This window comes from Equus caballus, chromosome 4 (assembly GCF_041296265.1).
Source record: "Equus caballus isolate H_3958 breed thoroughbred chromosome 4, TB-T2T, whole genome shotgun sequence".
NCBI lineage: Eukaryota > Metazoa > Chordata > Mammalia > Perissodactyla > Equidae > Equus > Equus caballus.
In genome coordinates this window covers 36,705,700-36,720,386 of record NC_091687.1, presented here as the reverse complement: position 1 = coordinate 36,720,386, position 14,687 = coordinate 36,705,700, and the positions used below count along the sequence as shown (strand labels likewise).

General features: G+C 38.3%; 1 long non-coding RNA gene across 1 annotated transcript in view; it reads right to left on the bottom strand.

Moving 5' to 3' along the window:
* The window catches only part of LOC138923894 (uncharacterized), a 28,990-nt gene extending 15,449 nt beyond the window's left edge, over positions 1-13,541 (bottom strand). The window contains exon 1 of the long non-coding RNA XR_011438155.1: positions 13,451-13,541. This is a non-coding gene — a long non-coding RNA (uncharacterized lncRNA). The remainder of the gene's footprint in view (positions 1-13,450) is intronic.
* Between the last annotated feature and the right edge of the window lie 1,146 nt (positions 13,542-14,687).

Sequence of the window (14,687 nt, the reverse complement as noted above, 5' to 3'; positions counted from 1 at the left end):
CAGACAGGTACAGAACATGGGCATTAAAGGGATGCTTGATCCCAGTGCTTCATTAACATTCCTCCCACTAAAGGGAACATCATGATTTTATCTCCTCTTAACATATTACTTACAAGGTTGCTTAAGTCCTTTAAAATATTAAATATTTAATTAGTCCTATTACAGCATCTCCCTGAGGCAAATAGTTAGCCTGTATAATTGTTATGTTGGTTAAAAAAAAGAGCAAAAGGAAGCTTAAGCATAAATTAACAATAATAAAACAGATCATTACATTTCAAGCCTGGAAATTAACATGGGTAACTTCCTGCAAGTAAAATTGTAAGGTGATTATTAAGATCAGTCTTTACAGATGACCTTAGTCATTACACTTTAAGTGGGTCTCCATGCAGCCAAAATGACCAATCAATCCATTAAATATGAGGTTACCATTCTCATCCATTATTTCTCAAAGTGTCCACCAAAGACTCTTGCATCTGAATCACCTGAGGGTTTTGTTTAAAATAGAGATGGTAGTACTCACATGAATTATTTTCCTGCATTTTTAGCAAGCATTTCCAAGTGATTCTGGGATAGAATATCAACCAGTTTCTTAGGGCTATGTCCTTATTCATAATATAAATATATACAACATTGTTTCTACTTAAACAATAGTTAAGAAAGTTTTATTTCCTTTCCAGTCTTGCAAATACCTTGAGATTTAAGACCTTTATTCAATAATTGTTCCACTGTTTAGCAAAGAAACTGGAACAAAATCAGGCCTCAAAACTGGTTAATGTTGAATGACTTTAAATATGGTTGAGTGGATTTTTCTTTTTAAAAAATCTGCTTTCAGCCAAAATATATATATTACCATGTAGCTATAGTTTTTAATAATGATCCATAACAATTCTGGGAAAAATACTCGAGATTTGGTTCTTTTCTTACAGGGTTTAAGACTAACCTTGATACTCTCAAAAAAAATGGTCTCCTCCATTACCTAATCAGAAGAGGTTTGCAACAGTGAGTTTCCACTAAGAAGAAACAAATGCTTTTCACAATGAGATGTCAACATTCCTAGTATTCTAAGGCTCCTTGAACCAACAGTAGAACATTTTATTACTTGACACACTTATCTGAAAATTCAAACTTACTGAGACCGAGCACTTGCCAAAAAGCCCACTTCAGATATGCCTAATGCAAGAGGGAGGCTCAGTCAAGGAACATACTGCATTATACATTTAGATAAGGCTCTCAAGCTCTTGCCACTTTATTCAGTTGTTTGATCATTAGGAAACAATATACTACCACGATATTACTCTCATTCCCTTTCCAAAAATCACTTCACAAAATCTAAACTTCATGACCTTACCTTTTATTGAAGACTAACATAAGAAAGCTACATTTTTTAAATGCTTTTCATTCTTTTTTGCAAAAATATGACATTATATGTTATATTACGTATGGACTTCTACACAAAGAGACACCTAACATATTCCTTTTAGTATTCAGTAGCAGGAAAATGTGTTTCTCTCCAGATGAACATGAATGATTCTATTCATCCTACTTTGAGAACTCGTCAGCCTCTTACATTTCCCTGTTTGACTTCACTGCCCAAAAGATGAGAATTAAATTCAATTTTCAACTGTAGCAACTAGTTCATTTCATATGCATGATATAAGTATGTTTCACCTTCTTAAACTTGTTTTTATAATTTTTCTTTTTATCTTGCCTGTTTTAAGCAGGTTTTATAACTGCACGTCACTTTTAATGTTTTGAAGGAGTAGACAAGGAAAAAGTCAAAATTTTTTTAAGAATTAAACAAGGAAAGGTAAGTCTGGAGGGGAATGTGACAAGAAGATTACCTGGATACATGGAAAGATCAAGCACTTAGGACAGCATCAATTTTTCTTGTTTTATAATCACAAGGCCATTTTAACAAACAGTACCACAAAAACAGATCACTAAGAAATGTCATAGATGCCAGCACAACACATGACCCTTGTTAGACTAGCTCAAAGCCAGAAGCAGAAGCAGAACAGCTGAAGGATAATGAAAGATAAGCTAACTCATAATTATCTAAAAATCATAAAGGCCCAGAAATGAAAAGCATCTCAAATGGAATTTTTTCAGTGTCTTATATTTAACTCCCTGTAACTACTTTTTAAGAACCACATATCCTTTCTCAAAGTTTAATGTGGATACTAAGTCACCTGTTACGTTAAAATGCAGATTCAGATCCCAGAGTACTGTGGCCCAGGATTCTGCATTTTAATTCACCGATGCTACTAGTCCAAGGACCGCACTGAAGAGCACTGCCGGTAAAGCAAGCCACGACTGAATCAGTCTCAGCCTCACCACTCAAAGGCTGTGACACTGGCCAGTCCTTTAATATCTCAAACCTGCAGTTACCTTATTAATTGTGCGGGTGTCGACGAAAATAATCCATAACCAATCTATAAATGAAAATTTGGGTGAGTTTATTCTGAGCTTAAATCTGAGGATTATAACCCGGGGCCTTTCTTCCAGAAGGAAGAAAGGGCACCAAAGAAGTGGGGTGCACAGAGTGGTTATATACCCAGAGAGAGGATGTTTCACATAGGATTGAAATGTCCCTTTTATAATAGTCGCGAGACTGCTCTGTCGGCACAGCGATTGATGGAAATAGCAGGTAGGTCTTCTGTCTCAGTGAATACAGCAGGGTGGCAGTCAGTTGTCTGCAGCTGAGTGGTCACAGGTGAGCTGGGTGGTCAAAGGTGAGCGCAGCAATGGGTTCCTAGCCTAAGGAAAGATGCTTATCCCTAAGGAAATGCTAATGTGGGGGGAAGTTGCACCTTTATCTCAAGGGCCTTTGTTCTGGCCATAGGAAATGTCTCAGCAGATATACAATGCGTGCTCAACAGCCACAGTCAGGCCCTTTTGGAAAAAACAAAGTCAGGCCGAATTAGGTTTGTACCAAATGGCTTCCTCATATAGTCCAATATATTGCTTGCCATTTTTATTTGTCACGGGAATAACAATATCTACCTTGCACTGGCCTTGGCAGGATTTAAAAAGATAAGTGCATGGTCAAATAAGGCTCTCAACAAATATTCTTTTAGTGAGAATGCTGTCTTTGTTGTGACCAAACATTACCATAGGATTTGGAAGGTTATACTTTCTATTTAAGCAGAAAAGAATTTTTTCTAATAACAAAGACTCTATGGAAGGTAAAATGATCAAGGCTTGGAGAGTAACTGAGAAAGAAGGGCTCCATATTTGAGAGAAAAGACAAGCAGCAAAGGCAAGAAATTCAACAGCATTCTCAAAACCATGGTTACTTTAAATGACTCATGAATCCAAGTTCTCATCTTTGCATTCTTTAAAAAAATTGTAGTGGAAAACCAGCAAAAATTGTAGTTTGCCAACTTAAACTCTTTGTGGAACCAAGCAAGGTACAAATCATTAAACAAATGAATAGAATTTCTAAAATTTCACAAACCATATTAATAACTTAGGCAGTTTAATTAAGACATTTCTTGGTAATGACAAGAAAACTTACCAAAAAATCTTTCTAACAGAACTCATGACAAATTTTTGCTGGCTTTTCAATTGATTTTTGACATCAGGGTCTATATTCAGGGTCCAGGAAAAACATTTTTTCCTGCTTTGAAAATACAAACCCTGGCCTGTAACAGACAGAAACCTTGGAGAGTTTCATTCTAACAAGCAGAAGTGGTGGTATTTTGCTACATCTAAACTATGACGAAATCTCTAAAACCACATAGCCGGCAGCAAAATCCTCAGGAGACTAACAACCCTTTAACATTCCCAGTTCAAATGTGAATGTTAATTCCACTCTCTGAAGAGAACCACCAAAATGGCATTCATTAAGATTAAAGTCATATTACTATAGAAATGGGAAATTTATGTGTGCTTCATATAAAATGCAAATATTGCCAAAGAATGGGTCTCCACTGAGTTCTCTCTACACCTATTCCTTTGCAAAGTTAAGTCGTGCTGGTAAAATGCTCTCACAAAGGCAGTATAAAATTCTTAAGCGGCAGGTACTTGCTGCTCTGCTGCCAAGGTAGCCCCATAGGTTGTCGAAAATTGTGTGTAGAACTAATGAACGCCCACTCATGGAGCAAGCATAAGGCCCCGGTAAGGGAGGCAGATGGGAGCAATTCAGAATTTCAGAGGCTAGAAAAGTGGAAGAGGCGCCTGCAAACACAGCTTCTGATTGGAATTGTCTTGCCCTTGGATCAAACGTCTTACCTGCTTAAGTCCCTTGAAGAATGTGATTTGCAATGGCTTTTATCCATGATTTGCAATGGCTTTTGTCCATGATTTTTTAAAAAAACAACAAAAGAAAGTTACATAAAAACCAGAAAATGATAGATGTATTTTTTAACTATGTTTTTAAGGCAATATTTGTTACTGATAAATGACAATATTGAAAATAAGGATTAATTACTGGGACTGCTTGATCTAAGAGAAGGAAAAGGAGAGATGGGAAAGAATCTTGATTTGAGGAGGGAGCAAAGCATTAGAAAACAAGTAAGGAACAATAGTAGGAGCTAAGACTTCTATAGCGCTTTATGTATACTAACTCACACGATCCTTCCAAGAATTCCATTAACTTAGGAAAGTTTTGCAGGATCCCAGTTTTACATATGAGGAAACTTGAACACAAGGTGATTAAAGAGCTTCCTTGAAGCCCCACAATGCAATGTGATTCCAGGATGTCTGGCTGTGGACACTTTGCTCCTAAACACTACACACTACTGCTTCTTGTTCACTGTTGTATTGCTGGTGTGGGGACCTGGAATTGGCCACCCCAAGATATGTCTCTTTGGCATCAGGATTATTTGAGGCTGTTTGCTTTTGATAAACTGGGACAGCGAAGGAAGCTCTGAGGAATGGAATTTGCCCTTTGTTGGGACACCTTTGCATTTGTAGGGTAAATCTCTATCTGTAGGGGGTGCCTCCCTCTCTGTACCAGGAAGAAGAAAGGAGATGACCTTCTCTCTAAAAACTCTTAATCAATACCAAAGGCAACGACTTAAAATCTGCATTTTATTGTGCTAGTCTGGTAACCTCCTGTAACTGACTTCCCTCCCCCTCCCAACGTTGGCATTTCTTAAGGATTAATCATCTTTCCTGAGGCTAGGAACTGACTGCTGCACTCACCTGTGACTGCCCAGCTCCAGCCCAGCTCCAGACAATCGACTTGCCTCCTGCTACACCCACCGAGATAGCAGACCATTACCTGCTGTGTCCATCCAGCACTGTGCCAACAGGGCAATCTTGTGACTATTGTGGGAGGGACATTTCACTCACATGTGAAACACCCTGTTTGGGGGTATATAACCACTATGTGCACCCCACTTCTTCCGTGCCCTTTCTTCCTTCGGGAAGAAAGGCCCCGGGCCATGGTTCCTCATAAAGCTTCGTTTAATTTTCTCTTGCTATTCTGTCTCATGTGAATTTAATTCATTCTCCGGCCAGACGAACCTACATTTGGGGAGAGGAAATGTCCTCCTCCCCTACACTGGGTACCTGTCACATATCAGTGCTGTAGGGGAGGAAGACATTTCCTCTACCCACTGTGGGTTCTTCTGGTTGGAGAATGAATTAAATTCATATGAGACAGAATAACAGGAGAAAATTAAACAAAGCTTTATAACATGTATACATGGGAGAGGCTCAGGCAAACTGAGCAACTCGCCAAAATAGCTGAAGCCCCCACCTTAAATATCCTCCACAGCTAAAGAAAAAGGAGGATGTTGGCGGTGGGGGGAGTCAGTTACAGGAGGTTACTAGACAAGCACAGTAAACAGGAATAAGATTATTATGCAGATTTAAGTCCTTGCCTTCTGCATTGATAAGAGTTTCTAGAGATAAGGTCATTCCCCCTTCTTCCTGGTACAGAGAGGGAGACACCTTTACAGATGGAGATGTCCTTTACAATGTAAAATTTCTCTTACAAAGGGTAAGTAAATTCTACTTTTCAGTTGCTTTCCTGTCTGCAGTTTATTAAAAGTAACCAGCCCCAAATAATCCTCATGCCAAAGAGACATATCTTGGGGTGGCCAATTCCAGGCCCCCACAGTGCCCAAGAAATATATGTGAAATGAATGAGAGATTTCACAAGCACCGTGGCCATCATCTCCTATACCTGAGAGGAGGAACTGTCATTCATCTTGTCTGAATCCCTAGCACCAAGCACAATGCCAGTCACATACAGTAGATGCTCAAAAGCTGTTTGACCAATGAATGAATGAAAACAGATTCATATAGCTATGAAAGAACCAGATGAACCATAAATAGAATCACATGGTAAAATGGAGAAAAGTGGGTGTAGTTCTCTATCCTCTCACAGTTCCATGAGGTGGTCTAGAATAATGAACACAATATCCACCAATTTTATTATCCAGTTTCTCCTATCAAATTGCTAGTAAGATACAGAATAAAAATTCTAAATTCCTCTTTGCAAAAGAAACCCCCATTTACATGATGTAATAATTACAGGTCCCTGAAGAAGCTTTGGGGGTTTTTTTTGGGGGGGGGAGGGGTTGGTTTTTTTGGTGAGGAATATTGGCCCCAAGCTAACATCTGTTGCCTATCTTCCTCTTTTTGCTTGACCAAGATTGTCCCTGAGCTAACATCTGTGCCAATCTTCCTCTATTTTGTATATAGGATGCCACCACAGCATGGCTTGATGAGCAGTGCAGAGGTCCATGCCCAGGAGTCAAACCCCGAAATCCTGGGCCACAGAAGTAGAGCACACGAACTTAACTACTATGTCACTGGCCGACCCCAAGAAGATCCAGTTTTAAAAATATGATAATATGATCACTTCCACCAAAATGAAAACAACTAAGGAAATATCCAAACCAAAGTTGAGTAAAAAATTACGTACACAAGCAGCACTTCTTAACCCTGTCCAGTAAAGTAACCTTGGTAGTAGAGGAAAGTAAATACTTTCCACTGGGGCATAGCTAGAATCAGCCTGTTTCAGTGCAAAATTTCACTGAAGTTTCATATTTTATCTTAAAAATTGATCACTTTATTTTGTATTCTGAAGTACTGTATGTTCATTTTTTTTTACCTCAAAAATAATGTTTTGATTACTTACCATTATGGAAAATGCAAAGGTCACCACCTTTATTCTTTAGCATTCAGTAGCCTGTGGAATATGTTAGCCCATTTGAGAAACAAGGGATGGTAGTATCTGGTAAAGACTCTCATTTAGAAGCCCAAATATTTAGAAGCCATATAAATACTTCAAATGAGATATAAATACAGACCCAAAACAAGCATAATGAAATTAGGACAATTTGGTGTGCGACATGGCGTCTGTGAACTTAGCAAACACCTTCTTAATAACTATCCTGAACAACCACATACAAAGGTAACAAATACGAAAGCTAGTTATGATAAACATTGCTCAAGCTCAGGAATATTTCTGCTTCTCCTGTGCAACATGGGAGGATTAAACTTCCTCAAGTCCCTAAACCTGTCATGGCCACGTGATGTGCTGGGCCAATGAAATGTTACTGAAAGTCACCTATGTCAATTCCAGGCAAAAGCACTAAAGAGTTAACATGCAATTTCCTACACTCCCTCTTCCCCGCCACATGAGGGACAAGGCCTATATCCCACATAGTGCACCGCCAAGATGACGGCACCTTCTTCAGCCTGCAAGGCTGAGTTGTCACAAAGACAACGGTCCACGAAAGTCACTAAAATGCACAGTGGACTCCAAAGAAGAAATAAACTTAGGTTGAGTTAAGCCACTGAGATGTTGTTACCGTAGCATAACCTAGCTTGTCCTGGCTGATACTCTCCCAGATGTTACAATCAAATTCAAATTGACCAAGCTCTGTAAACACTGAACAGCCCTACCTTATTTCTGTTTTATTAGTCCAGAGCTATAAACCAACGGTCTATAAGCAATATGGTTATACGGTTATTTGTATTCTCTGCCCAACAGCTTTGGCTAAATTGACTCATAAACTGCTCTTTGAAAAAATTCTGTCAAATTAGCCATTTAGAAGTGTGTGAACAAGCAGTCAGTTGACACTTTTCTTTTAAAACCACTTCTAATGGTTGTAAAGGGAAAAGCACACTACAGAGTTCTCTACTGACAGTCAATAGTGGTGAATATACTACATTAAATACTCAATTCTACTTAACTACCAGCAAATCATACCACAAAGCAAGTACAAACCACAAAAATAAAAAGAATCACAGTAAATTTTATTAATTTTCAAAAGTCTAGTGTCCTATTATTTAATGCCTCAACTAATTTTGAAAATTACATGAACTTACTTTTGTTCTAAGGCTCCATCCATCTACGCCAGGGTTTCTTAACCTTGGCACTACTAACATTTCAGGCTTGACCATTTTTGTTAAGGGAGGGGCTGTCCTGTGCAGTGTAGCATGTTTACCAGCATTCCTAGCCTCTGCACACTAGATACCAGTAGCACCTTTCAGATGTGACAACCAAAAAATGTCTCCAAACATTTCCAAATGCCTCCTGGGGGGCAAAATCATCCCCAATTGAGAACAGCTAATCTGCTCCAAGGGTCCACAAAGAATAAAATGTGAATTCCATCCTACAGCCCACTGCTGCCTCATTGAAGTGACTCACAATAGTATATAAAGGTGACCTAACAGGATTTTACTTTCATTTATTATTACGTAAATAAAACACTCTATTAATTGTTAAAATATTAATTTTTAAATTGTTAAGCATTTCGTGAATTCATTAAACATGAATTCAAATCTCTCTGAATTCACTCATTCAACAGTTACTAAATGCCTGCTTTATGCCAGGCACTGTACCAGATATCAGAGATAGAGTGTTGAGCCAGACAGACAGATTCTAGCCCTCCTGATGCTTACAGCTTCATGAGAGAAACACATTAAGCACCTTAAATACCAGTGGCAAATGATGATAAGTATCATGAAGAAAAGCGCAGGCTCCTGTGGTAATGTAACTGGTTTAAGGCGTGGTCTCAGTGAAGCATCTTTGAAGAAATGGCATCTGAATTGAGAGTGTAAGGGTGTGTAATAACAATCGCTGGCACTTGAGTAGTGCTTACGAAACCCAGGCATTTTTCTAAGATTCTACGTATAATAACTGATTTAATGCTCTGAACGACCCTATGAGATAACTGTAATTATTATTCCTATTTTAAAGATAGAACATGGGTACAGAGAAATCAAATACTTTGCCCCAGATCACAAAGCTAGTATGTGGAAGAAACAGAATTTGAACCTGGTGTGTGTCCCTAATGAGGAGGACAAGGACCATCGGCCGCTCCCCCCTGCAAAGGGAGCCAGGCAGAGTGGGAGGAGGAGGCATCCTACCCTGGCAGAGGAGCTGTGTTGCACTACCTTCCTAGGCAAGGATAGTGACCTTCCAGCCACCGAAGACAGCATACTGACATCCACCTCATCATATATTTATGGTAGTTTCCTAGGTAAATGCAGCCTCTTTAAATCCTTTCTTGGAAGAAGACGGGGTATAAATTATTTATAAATTAATTAATTACGATGGGAATTAAGCAACAGTACAGTCTAAAACTGAAATTGAAAAGAGAAGTTCAAAGTTCCAAAATGCTGAATTCGAAACAGCAACTTGCTCAAATACATATTTTTGATTAGTCAGGAGGTTTTATAGAATTTCTAGGATAATAAATTAATATGTACTAAGGGGCTGGCCTGGTGGTGCAGCAGTTAAGTGCGCATGTTCTGCTTTGGCGGCCCAGGGTTCCCTGGTTCGGATCCCGGGTGTGGACATGGCACCACTTGGCAAGCCATGCTGTGGCTGGTGCCCTGCATATAAAGTAGAGGAAGATGGGCACGGATGTTAGCTCAGGGCCAGTCTTCCTCAGAAAAATAAAAGAGGAGGATTGGCAGCAGTTAGCTCAGGACTAATCTTCCTCGAAAAACAAATTATTATGTTCTGAGTGAAAACAGGTACTTGTGTGTTTGCAATAAACTGAAGTAAACCCTCCTAAAATTATTTCCAATAACTTAAATGATCTAAGTCACACACTAACTATGATGATGACACAGTTAATCTTATAAAACTAACATTTCACTACGATAAAATGGATTTCAATACTACCAAATATGTTCTTTTATTGTTTTTATTGTTTGAGGTAATGTTGGTTTAATTTCCGCATGGCTGTACTATATATAAATTCCAAACGTTATTAAAGAGAACAACAAAAGTAACTATTTTGCTTTGTAATTCATTTCCTATAAGGATGCTACTTCTTTTCAGAATTTACAATCTGTTGGTTAGAATACTAGGCTAATAAAGCTGTGCTTATGGATTTGATCCACGTATGATTTTGCTCTATGGACACAGCTGCTCTGGGCACCCCAACATAATCCATTATCAGATTTGGAGAATAATTCAAAGGCCCTTGGAAACCACTAATTTCATTTTCATATATGAAGCACCTTATAGACACAAAATCTCAAAGAATGAAGTGCTCTGATTAATAGCATTTTCTGGACAATTGAGACTTATCTGAAAAAGCCTTAGCATCTCATCCCTATAGTCGAAAACATTTACAAAATATACTGGTAGATGTTCTTGCCTTAGTAAATATTTTAATCTTTGTGTGAGAAGGATGATACAAAGGGCGATCATATGAAAATTAAAAATAATTTTACAGTATTGCAAATGGAAGTGACAGGAGAGTACAAGATCGAGTTGAATATGTACACACCTCAATTGCTTTTGAAAAAAATACTAATATTGACTCATTCTTTTATCACTTGTCCCATTATGAAAAAGTGAATTGCAAAAGAAAATGGGCTTGATCCTTATTAGTGTTATTGCATGATGAATAATTGAGAGAGATAAAAAGAATTTGTTTGATATTTTAATTCCCGTGATATTTTTATTTCCCCCTAACAAGGAAAAATAATCTTCCTTTTCTATTCCTCTTATTAAACGTAATTCTCAGCTATTTTGGAAATCACGCAACAGTCTCTACTATAATTCTGATATTGCTTAAGGATATTGCTGCTAATTTATCACCCAATTAAAAATAAGCAATATATTGGGTTAAAAAGTGGTATGAGTATGTGTGTGCAATTGTATTTTCAAACTACCTCACATTTGCCGCCTAAACTCAAGTCTTGTTGGAATTTTTGATACAATTCTCTCTTGCTTTTACCCTTCTATTTTTTTCTTTTTAAGGAAAAGGTATTAAATTATTTTGTTGAAACTAACAAAAGATATTGGTTCTCTTTTTATATTATGTTGCCACCATTTCCTACCTGTATCTTACAGAAGTGACCGGGATAACTCAAAGGGCAGTGGCATGTTTATAATTATGCCCTTAATTCATGAAGTAGAATGCAGGCACTTTTATACTCTTTAGCCCAGAAATTCTCAAGTTCTCCCCATTTTCAACATCCCACTTCTACAGACTCACTCTCTAATTTACACCTTTTGAAACACCGGCATTAACCTGCCATCAATGAATGGTCAGTGATTCCATCTAGTTTTCTCTAAACTCATAAGGAAGGGACGCCTAGATATCGCAAAGAGTACATTCTCTTATGCTATGAATTTCCCAAATAACTGAGGGAATTTGGTCTTTCTCCTCACAGATCTATTCTCCCCAACTAGCTCCCTGTGAATGCCTCTGCTAGAACCACAAGATGATTAGCGTTGCTGCCGTCATTGCCAATTAGCAAAATTTGACCTGAGTTTCCTAATTTGGCCAGATTTTTAAAATATTGCAAAATCATATGTGTATGTTCTCAGAAAGAAATATTAGTATTTTACATTGCTTCATGTAATATTGCCATTACTAGAAGAATAAAATTTTATCAATAAATCTCAATGTACTTTAATAAATGGAACCGATTTTCCTAGGGAAATTGAAAAAGAGTATAATGCTCTTTGTATAAATTAATCTGGAAAAGGAGTCAGAAAAAATCTTCCGACAGGCTGCCATTTCAATAAGTAACAAATACTTAAAGCCAACCAGCAAAATGGTTTCCTTTCTTAACTGTTCTCCTCTTGCTAGTTGGAGGGAAGGGTAGGTTGGAGAGAGAGGTTAAAAGGCAGGATTCCGGGCACACGGAGAAGGGGTGGCATGAAATCAGGATTCAGGAACTAGAAGGGGATTTCTTAATGGTGTAGGGTAAATTAGGAGGAGAGGGGACCAACCAACCTATGAGGCAAGAAGTAGGCAGCTACCTATCGTGAAGGACAAAGTGAGAATTTTTTCCTAAAGGTGGTTAGAATTCATTGTAAGATTTTTGGTAAGACAGTGACGTGATCAATCTAGCATTACACTACAATCACTTTACCAACAAGTGACAGAAGGATGGAGTCTAGGGAGAAAATGCTGAAAAGTAACTGCCATCAGGAGAAAGGTGATAAGAACCACAACTAAAAAGCAGTGTCGGTTGGAACAGAGAGAAGAAAATGGATTCAAGGGACACAAAGGAGGTAGAATAAACGGAGCTTCTACTAGAGAACTCTACTTAGGAAATAACCATGTTCCTATAGCCTTCTCTCAAGAGTCCCTGTCTAAAAACTGCTTAAAATATTTCAAAAATTAAATCACTCCTGAATTACACTCACATACGAAGTCATGCTTGACAGGAAATGGGACATCAACCCTCTGTGAAACACAACCAGGCTTTGAAGCCCTGTTTAGACTCAACTAGCAAAACACTCCCTACACACACACACACACACACACACATACACATGCATGTGCACACACATACACTCACAATACTATTAGAACATGACCTTAAAATCGAGTTGGGAAAGGTGTCTGTCCAACCATCCTATCCACACCCCACACCCATTCTGGGCATTCTCTCTCCTCTGGAGGCTCCCCTCCCCCACACCCAACCTAGCCAGTTCTTCAGGCGGTCTGCTACAACTGCTTTCTAAACTGCCCATGCCCACCACGCCAAGCATAGATCTTTCTGATTACTTCTAGTTTAACTTCAAAAATGCCCTGATTATTTTAAAGAAAAGAACCTTCAGTGGGCACAATTTTTTTTAATCCCTTTTCCTTTCAATTTCCTTTCAATTCCTTTCATCCGCTCAAGGTTATGCCTCCATTTCTCAATCTTTTCCATCTTTTCACTACCAGCTAGTTGTTTGGAAGTTCCATGGGTCAGAATAGGGGCAGTTTCCCTATGTTATTACTGTTTTACTCTCCGATTTTTGAGTACTATTTGGGCAGCACTCATGGTTAGCTGCCAAGGCATGGTTACCACGGTAACATCACCAGCTAGCACTTTAAAAAACTAGCAAATTAAAATCTTGTTTTAAATGAAACAGTGAGCAAAAACAGGTAGAGCCCAGGCAAGAGTCATATTTCTACCAAGTAATTCCCCTTTCCTGTGCACACAACATTTTTTAAAAAGTGGTCATTCCCTGGGGGAACGTTAAAGATAAGTAGTCTGCTTGTTTCTTTTGACTTACCTCACTATGTACTTTTCAGCAGGGAAAGTTCCTGATTTTTCAGGAGTTAGCCTTCGGTGTGGAAGGAATTGTGTCTACCCACCCCCCCAACCCCCATACTATTGTTGCTGACTTCTCTGAGCATTCCATTGAGGTCAGGGTGGAATTTTGCAGTCCTTGAACCTCTCAAAGAAATTTGTTTAGCCCTTCATTTTTTTACCCACTCTCTCAAGAACTTAAGAACAGAAATCCCACTACCGTAAAACCTCAACAAGGGAGAATAAAAATAATGAACATGTCAGTCCCCTGGCAGCTGATACTAACAGCTGGGCTTATGCAAAACTAATTTCTTAAGTTGAAATTGGTTTGCTATGTGAGTTACGGTATTATATAATGTAATATTTAGATGTCCTGTTTAATAAGAATTGTTCCCATTCTTGGCAAGTAAAAAAGTTTTATATTAAATTATGCAATTTCCATGCCTTTCAATTTCTTGTGCACCAATGTTACGGAAAGCCTGATTTGAAATATAAATAAATAAATGAGAGAATGTTACATTTTGTACAAGTAGATACTCAATAGTGATCTGAACTCTTTTTTTGTTTTTTTGCTTTAAGTGTATGTCTTTTAAAAGCACACGTGATAGCTCCTGCATTTTCATAACATCTGAATTCTGAAGTTCTAACAGAAATCAAAGCTGCAGAAGCTGACCTACTACAATTTTACTGCCATGGCAAAATCAGCCCCTTTATTCTAAGCTACACATTTTCAAAGACAGTCTTAGCAGCAAGCTTTTTTTATGACTCCAGTTTACGCAACTTTTCCTTAGGACCTGAGCTCATCCATGTATCTGAGATTCTTAAATTCAGCGAGCTATCAAGTACTAGCATTATTTTCTTTTTCATTAGTAAAATATGAGTACAGAACATACTACAAGGAATAAATTGGGGTCACAGAGACATGTCAGGCATGTATTCTCTATGACATCCATTCAGAAGTTATGAAAATGTAGAAGTTGACACTTGTAGGTTTAAAGGTATGTATATTCAAAAGTGAGGGGGCGGGGGGGGGGGGAGAGTTCAAATCATTGGTGAACTAGAGTTCTGTAGGAACAAAGGGCAAGGGACCCTAATGGTTTTGCAGGCCAGAAGCTCACACAGTGCCATGGCTGAAACTAATAGTGAGCAATTTCTAAGCACGACTTCCAAAGGGATGGTTCAAAAGAGGAAAATCAGACTACATGCATTCTTTTACTTCC